This window comes from Arachis ipaensis, chromosome B06 (assembly GCF_000816755.2).
Source record: "Arachis ipaensis cultivar K30076 chromosome B06, Araip1.1, whole genome shotgun sequence".
Taxonomy (NCBI): domain Eukaryota; kingdom Viridiplantae; phylum Streptophyta; class Magnoliopsida; order Fabales; family Fabaceae; genus Arachis; species Arachis ipaensis.
Window position 1 is genome coordinate 22698831 of NC_029790.2, and position 10786 is coordinate 22709616.

A 10786-nucleotide genomic window follows, 5' to 3' on the forward strand; every position below is an offset into this window, starting at 1 on the left:
ATCTCCACCTACCCCACCTCTTCTTCTCTCCTCTTCACACCTTTTCATAACTCTCTTCCCCAAATACCCTTCACCAATCACATCCATACCTCTTCCCCAAATACCCTTAACCACTCACATTCATCCACTCTTCCCCATAAATCCCACCTACCTCCAAAAATTCAAATTCTTTTTCCTCCCAAACCCACCCTAATGGCTGAAACCTACCCTTCCCCCACCCCTATATAAACCCCTCAACACTACTCCATTTTCACACATTACAACCACCACTCCTCCCCCTTGGCCGAATACACCTTCTCCCTCTATCTCCTCCATTTTCTTCTTCTTCTACTACTTCCTTTCTTCTTTTGCTCGGGGACGAGCAAACCTTTTAAGTTTGGTGTGGTAAAAGCATTGCTTTTTGTTTTTCTATAACCATTAATGGCACCTAAGGCCAGAGAAACCTCAAGAAAGAGGAAAGGGAAGGCAATTGCTTCCACCTCTGAGTCATGGGAGATGGAGAGATTCATCTCAAAGGTCCATCAAGACCACTTCTATGAAGTTGTGGACAAGAAAAAAGTAATCCCTGAGGTCCCTTTTAAGCTCAAAAAGAGCGAATATCCGGAGATCCGACAAGAGATTAGAAGAAGAGGATGGGAAGTTCTCTCTAATCCTATTCAACAAGTCGGGATCTTAATGGTTCAAGAGTTTTATGTAAACGCATGGATCACTAGGAACCATGATCAAAGTGTGAACCCAAACCCAAAGAACTGGCTTACCATGGTTCGGGGGAAATAATTAGATTTCAGTCCGGAAAATGTAAGGTTGGCATTCAACTTGCCAATGATGCAAGAAAACGCACACCCCTACACTAGAAGGGTCAACTTTGATCAAAGGTTGGACCATGTCCTCATGGACATATGTGTGGAAGGAGCTCAATAGAAAGTTGACTCAAGAGGCAAGCCGGTTCAATTGAGAAGACCGAACCTTAAGCCTGTAGCTAGAGGATGGTTGGAGTTCATCCAACGCTCAATTATTCCTACTAGCAACCGGTCTGAAGTTACTGTAGACCGAGCCATCATGATCCATAGTATCATGATTGGGGAGGAAGTGGAAGTTCATGAGATTATACCTCAAGAACTCTACAAGGTGGCTGACAAGTCCTCCACTTTGGCAAGGTTAGCCTTTTCTCACCTCATTTGCCACCTCTGCAATTCGGCTGGAATTGACATAGAGGGAGACATCCTCATTGAAGAAGACAAGCCCATCACTAAGAAAAGGATGGAGCAAACAAAAGATCATGGACTTCAACAAGAGCATGAGGAAATTCCTCACCATGAAATCCCTGAGATGCCTCAAGGGATGCACTTTCCTCCACAAAACTATTGGGAGCAAATCAACACCTCCCTAGGAGAATTAAGTTCCAACATGGGACAACTAAGGATGGAACAACAAGAGCACTCCATCATTCTCTATGAGATTAGAGAAGATCAAAGAGCTATGAAGGAGGAGCAACAAAGACAAGGAAGAGACATAGAGGAGCTCAAGAACACCATTGGTTCTTCAAGAGGAAGAAGACGCCACCCTCACTAAGGTGGACCCGTTCCTTAATCTCCTTGTTCTTATTTTTCTGTTTTTCGTCTACTTTGCTATATGTTTATTTATGTTTGTGTCTTTACTATATGATCATTAGTGTTTAAGTGTCTATGTCTTAAAGCTATGAATGTCCTATGAATCCATCACCTCTCTTAAATGAAAAATGTTTTAAAAGAACAAGAAGTACATGAATTTCAAATTCATCCTTGAAATTAGTTTAATTATTTTGATGTGGTGACAATACTTTTTATTTTCTGAATGAATGCTTGAACAATGCATGTGTCTTTTGAATTTGTTGTTTATGAATGTTAAAATTGTTGGCTCTTGAAGAATAATGAGAAAGGAGAAATGTTATTGATAATCTGAAAAATCATAAAATTGATTCTTGAAGCAAGAAAAAACAGTGAATACAAAATCTTGCGAAAAAAAAAAGAAAAGAAAAGAAAAATGGCGAAAAAAAGAAAGAAAGAAAAAGAAAAAGCAAGAAGAAAAAGCCAAAAGCTCTTAAAACCAAAAGGCAAGAGCAAAAAGCCATTAACCCTTTAAACTAAAAGGCAAGGGTAAAAAGGATCCAAGGCTTTGAGCATTAATGGATAGGAGGGCCTAAAGGAATAAAATCATGGCCTAAGCGGCTAAACCAAGCTGTCCCTAACCATGTGCTTGTGGCGTGAAGGTGTCAAGTGAAAACTTGAGACTGAGCAGTTAAAGTCGAGGTCCAAAGCAAAAAGAAGAGTGTGCTTAAGAACCCTGGACACCTCTAATTGGGAACTCTAGCAAAGCTGAGTCACAACCTAAAAAGGTTCACCAATTATGTGTCTGTAGCATTTATGTATCCGGTGGTAATACTGGAAAACAAAGTGCTTAGGGCCACGGCCAAGACTCATAAAGTAGCTGTGTTCAATAATCAACACACTGAACTAGGAAAATCAATAACACTATCTGAATTTTGAGTTCCCATAGATGCCAATCATTCTGAACTTCAAAGGATAAAGTGAGATGCCAAAACTGTTGAGAGGCAAAAAGCTACTAGTCCCGCTCATCTGATTGGAGCTAAGTTTCATTGATATTTGGAATTTATAGTATATTCTCTTCTTTTTATCCTATTTGATTTTCAGTTGCTTGGGGACAAGCAACAATTTAAGTTTGGTGTTGTGATGAGCGGATAATTTATACGCTTTTTGGCATTATTTTTAGATAGTTTTTAGTATGATTTTGTTAGTTTTTAGTATATTTTTATTAGTTTTAAAATAAAAATCACATTTCTAGATTTTACTATGAGTTTGTGTATTTTTCTGTGATTTTAGATAATTTCTGGCTGAAATTGAGGGACTTGAGCAAAAATCAGATTCAAAGGCTGAAGAAGGACTGCAGATGCTGTTGGATTCTGACCTCCCTACACTCAAAGTAAATTTTCTGGAGCTACAGGAGTCTAAATGGCATGCTCTGAATTGCGTTGGAAAGTAGACATCCAGGGCTTTCCAGAAATATATAATAGTCCATACTTTGCCCGAGTTTAGATGACGCAAACTGGCGTTCAATGCCAGTTCTCTGCCCTATTCTAGAGTTAAACGCCAGAAATAGGTTGCAAATCAGAGTTAAACGCCAGAAACAGTCTACAACCTGGCGTTTAACTCCAAAAAGAGTCTCTACATATGAAAGCTCAATGCTTAGCCCAAGCACACACCAAGTGGGCCCGGAAGTGGATTTTTATATCATTTACCTATCTCTGTAAACCCTAGTAACTAGTTTAGTATAAATAGGACTTTTTACTATTGTATTTACATCTTCGAATCTTTTGCATATTTGATGTTCTGAGATCACATTTAGGGGGTTGGCCATTCGGCCATGCCTGGACCTTGTTCTTATGTATTTTCAACGCTAGAGTTTCTACACACCATAGATTAAGGTGTGGAGCTCTGTCGTTCTTCATGAATTAATGCAAAGGACTATTGTTTTTTTATTCAACTCAAGCCTATTTCTTCTCTAAGATATTCATTTGCACACAAGAACATGATGAATGTGATGATTATGTGACGCTCATCACCATTCTCACTTATGAACGCGTGCCTGACAAATACTTCCGTTCTACATGAAAGCAAGCTTGAATGCATATCTCTTAGCCTCCTGATTTACGATCAGAGTCTTCGTGGTATAGGCTAGAATTATTGACGGCCATTCTTGAGATCCGGAAAGTCTAAACCTTGTCTGTGGTATTCCGAGTAGGATCTGGGAAGGGATGGCTGTGACAAGCTTCAAACTCGCGAGTACTGGGCGTAGTGACAGACGCAAAAGGATTACTGGATCCTATTCCAGCATGATCGAGAACCGACAGATGATTAGCCGTGCGGTGACAGCGCATTTGGCTATTTTCACTGAGAGGACGGGATGTAGCCATTGACAATGGTGATGCCCAACATACAGCTTGCCATGGAAGGGAGTATGAAGGATTGGATGAAGGCAGTAGGAAAGCAGAGATTCTGAAGGAACTACCCATCTCCATACGCTTATCTGAAATTCTCACCAATGAATTACATAAGTATCTCTATCTTTATTTTACATTTTATTTATCTTTTAATTATTAAAACTCTATAACCATTTGAATTCGCCTGACTGAGATTTACAAGGTGACCATAGCTTACTTCAAGCCGACAATCTCCGTGGGATCGACCCTTACTCACGTAAGGTTTATTACTTGGACGACCCAGTGCACTTGCTGGTTAGTTTTGCGAAGTTGTGACAAAGAATTAAGATTATGAACGTGCGTATAAAGTTTTTGGCGCCGTTACCAAGGAATGAGCGATCACGATTTCATGCACCAGGCTCTCCTTAGGTTGTTTTCTCAGCCAGTCCTTGGCCTGATTTCTCACAGCAAATGGGAAAAGCAGCATCCTGTAGATGTCACGATCCACTCCATTAGTCTTTACAGTGTCACAGATTTCAAGAAATCAAAAATGAATTTGGTGGGGTCCTCTTGAGAGTGTCCATGGAACTGACAGTTTTTTTGCACAAAGCGTGATCAATTCTGGGTTGAGCTCGAATTTGTCTGTTCCTATGGGAGGCACACTTATACTTCTTCCATAGAAGTCTGGGGTGGGAGCTGTATACGACTCCTAGGTTCTCCTGGTTTGTGCCTCTCCCTCTTCATCCATGGTGCTTCCCGGGTCTCTGAACAGATAAGAAACCAAGAAAAATGGAAGTCTCTATGTCACAGTCTAGAGAGCTTCCTAGTGAGGTATCACAAATGAATATAATGAAGAATTATTGAGACACCAAACTTAAGATTTTAAATTAGATCTAAAGAATATAACAATAAATATTCAAAAAATTAAAAAAGGATAGATACACAATGTTGGTTTTAAAGGTTTTTTTTCTCGAATAAAATTAAAAAGAAAAGAACAACACTAGATGGACACCAAACTTAAAAATCTTGAAATCAAAGACATTAATTTTCGAAAGATAGAGAGAGAAACAATAAAAGACACCAAACTAAAAAATTTTGAGATCAAATAAGGAAAAACACAGAAAATTTCGAACAAGAGAAAAGAAACCAAGAGTAATTTTCAAAAAATCAAGAAAAGAACAATTAACAAAAACCAAAAGGACACCAAACTTAAGAATTGACACAAGACTCAAACAAAAGAAAAAGATGGTTAAGGATGAAAAGAAAAAATTTTGAAAAGAAAATAAGAAACACAAACAAAAGAAAAACTAGTAAAAAGTACCTGATCTAAGGAGCAAAACAACCGGTAGTTTGTCAATCTCAAACAATACCTAGCAACGGCGCCAAAAACTTGGTGCGCAAAATTGAACTCGCACAACTTCATCGGCAAGTGCACCGGGTTGTCCAAGTAATACCTCAAGTGAGTGAGCGTCGATCCCACGAGGATTGTTGGATTGAGCAATCAATGGTTATCCTGCAGATCTTAGTCAGACGAATAGAAAGACAGTTGTTGTTGTTGAATGCGCATAAAACAAATAGTAAAGAAAGCAATAACGGGTTAACATAAGGCTTTGGAGATGCTTTATCTTTCTGGATTAATACTTCTTACAGACTACTTTAACAATGAATGATTCATTCTATGGCAAAGCTGTAAGTGATTAACTTATGTCCTCTCATCAAGTTAATCTCCTCTAATTCATATTAAATGCCGTTATCAGTGGTCATTTAATACGAACAAGGGTGAAGCTCACGCAATTCATTATCCTTTTGTGATCCTACTCAAAATGCCACAGACAAGGTCAGATCTTCCGTATCAGAGAATAAAGCTCAATGTTCTAGCCTTAGCACCACAGAAAACTCATCACCCATGACTAACTGGATTATATGTAACTTATCCTCGATTAGCCCAGATGAATTATTAGTTCAGGTGATGTATTCTCAAGCTTTAGCTCAATACTATCCGTGTCAAGACTCATAAAGAACTCATGTAGAAAAAGAGACATACCCAGTCTCATTTGGATGAAGAACGACAATATATCATAGAATGGAATCAAACATATATTGAAATAGAAACAATAATATTATTAATCCATAGGAATCAACAAAGCTCCTAACCTTAACCTAGGAGGTTTAGTTGCTCATAATTTACAGAGAAAACTTAGATGTAAAGTATGATACAAGTTGATTCTTAAACTTAAGTGATCTCCTCTTTATATAAGAGATGCTAACCCTAAAAGATGTTAATTCAAAATTAAAACGTACAAGCATAAATGAAACTAGGCTAAAGAGTTCTAAAATCCACTTTGGGCCCACTTTGGTCTTGTGCTCGTCCAAGCCTGGCGTCCAACTTGGAGAATGGGCGTTGAATGCCAGTTAGGGCAGTGAACTCATGCTCCCTTGGTCCCTTGGTGGCGTTGAACGCCAGTTTTGGGCGTTCAACGCTAGACTTTGGTCCTTCTTGGGCGTTGAACTCCAGATGTGGACGTTTAACGCCAGTTAGGGGCAGTGATCTAGAAGAGAAGTATAAACTATTATATATTGCTAGAAAGCTCTGGAAGGTATCTTTCCAATGCCGTTGAGAGTGTATTATTTGGACCTCTGTAGCTCAAGATATGCTAGTTGGAATGCACAGAGGTCAGGATCTGACAGCATCTGCTATCCTTTCTTCCTCTCTGAACAAGATTGTGCTAATTCTTCCTTTTTTGCCCAAAAATCACCTAAAATTATAGGAAAAACACAAAAATTCAAAGTATCATCCAAAAGGTGAATTTTGCACTAAAACTTAATAAAACTTAACAAAATCTGCTAAAAACACTGAGAAAATGCTATGAAAAAGTGTATAAGATATCCACTTATCAATTCCCTTTTGATTATTTTGGGACTTGGATTGTATATGTATGTATTTGATATTCTCCGGCCAGTCTTAGCTTTGCAGGTTAAGCTCGGAGCTTGAATATTTTGTATCCTTGACTCTCTATTCTTATTATATATACATGTATCTCTACTTTCTTTGTACGCAAGTAAACGTTATCTTGAGCGTTGCGCTTTTATTTTCACGATTTTTCTTTAATCAACCTTCAAGGCTCCTCGAATATTATATTCCTTCAACTATATTATGTATGTATGTTTTATTTTAGAGGTTGTAATACCACATCACCTCTGTTTTACGACTTAAGCGTAAAGCTCCGTATGGTAGGGCGTTACATTGTGTGTAACTTGTTGAACAGTTCCAGAAACATCCTTAGTCTCTGTTGTAGTCATGGTCTGAATTCTTATGGAGTGCTCACTTCCAAGAGCCACATTTCCAACCGTTATTGTCCTTGTTTTCCTCCTCACAGTATTGTGCAATGACTCCCAATACCTTTGCCTAGGAACTACATTCAAATTCATTATCCATTCAAATTCTTTTACATACAACGCAAGACATTTTGGTTTGAAAAAGATACACAGTAATACTTATGACATTTTAGTACATAGATATATTATGAATTGGTACGCAATACGTCACCTTACCGATGAATTCATGTAACTAAAGATGGTTGATTAAAATCATTTGAAGCTTAAAACCCCATTTGACTAAAAAAAACTACTGAATGAGACAAGTCAAGTAGTTGATAATTGATTTGAATATAGAGAAACAAACATAAAGTCTAAGAACATATGTTTACCTAAAAGAGGGCTTCTTTGTCTTTGTAGAGTCTCAAACACTTAGTATCTCTTCTTATCCTTCTTTATTTATTTATTTTTTTTTACCTCAAAGGCTAAATGATGAAAACAGAACATTAAATAGAAATAAGAAATCATACTTCATTTTTAAACTAATTACACAAGGTCACAAATTCTCATTTGACCAATAAAAACAAAAATAAAATTGAAAAATCCAGTATAACTAATATAACTAATATATTTGTAAAATATGTTAATACCATCTTATTACTAATATAACTGTATTGAGAATAAAATATTTACATATCATTTCAAAAATACTAGAGATAATAAAAAATAATAATGTAGAACCTAATGGAAGCTAATGTGGTTTCATCAAGCTAATCTAATTCTCAATTCCAGATTATTTGATCTATCTCAAGCTCTCTCTATATTAACTTTTGCTTTATACATATTGCAAGGACCAATATATGCTGAAAAATATAAAATTATCTATTTCTGGAACAGATCAAAATGTCAATTAATAAGACAAGAGAACAATTAATTAATCAAACAAATACATTTCACAAAATAAAGAAGCAGAGAAACATAAAGAGATATGTGAAATATGAAGAAATATCAACGGCAACTCGAAGGAGAAATATGGAGGGAGAGAAAGCTGCATTGAAGAAGAAGTTCAACCCAGAAGCTTTCTATCACGGCCACTACAACGACAACAATGGCAGAAACTGCGGCGGTAATGATGGCAAAAACTACAGCAGAAGTAGCAGCAGAAAATGTAGCGACAACAGTGACTACAGAGCAAATAGATCTGAAACCATGTTGATAGAGGAGGTGGCTCGATTCAAAAATTTTTTACGATAACTGTGACGACAACGGCAGCAGAAACGACACTGAAAATAGTGACTGCAACGACAGCTACACCAACAATAGAAAACTTAGGATTTTTGTCGTCATTCTCCTTTCTTCTCTCTGACTCATTCTCCCATCTTTGCAAACTCAGAGAACAGGATTTTGAGTGAGTTTTAAATTTTAATTATAAATTAACTAATAGGGAGAATTTTATAAATTGTCATAAATAAAATGTATTTTAAAGGTTTTTAAAAATTTCTACTAAAAGACTCTCTCAACTAAATATAAATCTTGTAGTGAGACATAATTATTTTTTTTCTTATAGAATCAAACAAGGTAACGAGAATGGAATTATTAATGAGTTGGTCATAATGTATGATCTAATCACTAATCTTACTTCTAATTTATTAGTATTTGAGTATATAAAGAATTTTTATGCAACTAAATTTGATTTTTGTTCTATATTTGTTGTTTGTGAGAATATTGATTTAAAGTGCCATAGTAAAATAAAAAAAAAAATCTTAGATTTGTTATCTATATATTTTTATTGGCCTTATAGACGTAAAAATATTGAAAAAATTTATTCTAATTGCATTGCATGGAAGTCAATTAAATCTCAAGTTTTGTCAAATATATTGTGCATGTCTTTGCTTATTCTTACTCATACATGAATTGATATTTTTATAAATTTTCTATTTGTTTTTCTAGGGGTAAAAAATGTGATTATAGCATTGTTTTTGTTGTGGACATAATTAGTATTATGATGTTTTTAATTGTATATCATAATATTAATAATTTCACATATAGTAATATATGCTAATTATTTAGATGATCATATTTTGCATGTTAAAAGTGATTTGAATAATTATTTATTAGACATTAAGTTTTTTTATGATGATGTAATTAATAACTCTAAATTTTTTGGATGGTTTTAACTATTTGACTAGTTTATATTTGATGCCTTTACTTTTGAATGATGTTGTTTTTTTAGATGGTAAAAGTAAAATTTAAAAAGGCTAAATTTATACATGTGAAAGCTCGTAACATAGTTAACATAAAAGATATAGTCACTATTCAGTAAGTAATGAAGAACATGGTCTTTGAATTAAGGGATTGAGTTTGGATTCATTGAAAGAAAGAGGAGTTTCTTACTCAAAGAAAAACTACACTTGTTATTAGAAAAAAACAGTCAATTTCAAGTGTTGGAGAATATAAATAATAATACCAATAAGATAAATTTAATTGATGAATACTATATTTTACCTGTGATTGAAGTATAATTTTTTTTATTATTATATACGTAAATTCGTAAACGAATCTTTTTGAAAAGAGAAAAAATAATATATGCTCAAAAAGATATTTTTGTTATTTTAGTAACAAGGTGCATAATGATAATTTTATCATGTTCAAATATCTTAATATTAAAAGAATTATAATATACTGATCTTGGACTTTGAAGAGTCTAAGAGTTCATCAATGGTACTGACTTGGGAGGTACAAAATTTGAATTTATTTAATTAGAATTAACTTTAATTTGTTGTTAAAATTTGTCAAGAGATAATTTTATTTTGAATTGTTAGTAGTATTTTAGACATTTAAAATTTAAATCAAATTTGATATAATTTAATAAGATTAAATTTGATTTAAAATGGTTATCACATTTTTAGGAGTTTAAATTTAAATCAAATTTGATATGATCTAATAAAATCAAATATGATTTAAATTAGTTAGTGTTAATTTTGGAGTCATATATTTTATTTAATTTCAGATTTCATAGTTTTATTCTAAAAAAAATTGATTCACTTTTAAGCTGACCAATTATGGGTCTATTTAAGCAAGTTTATAAGATATTTTATACCATTTTTTATCTTTGTGATTGCTTTATGTATATTTTTCTATGTATATTGAAATAAGATGAGTGATTTATTTTACTTATTGCATGAAAAAATTAAAGGATGTAGCCTAAAGTAATTCTTTATGTTAGTTCTTTCAATTTCATCTCTTTGATCTAAATTATCAAAGATAATTTTTTAAAAGTCTAATAAAAAAAATATTTTCGATGATCTAAATTGCTAAAAACAAATTTTTCAAAAGTTCAATAAAAAAAATTACTGTTTATTTTATCATTATCTTTTTATTTTTACTGTGTCTTTTATTTTTTAAATTTTTTTATCAAATTAAAAACTAACCAGTAGGAGTAACTCTGATCTATTATATATTAGTATATTTTTATCTAATCATCATGTATTAATA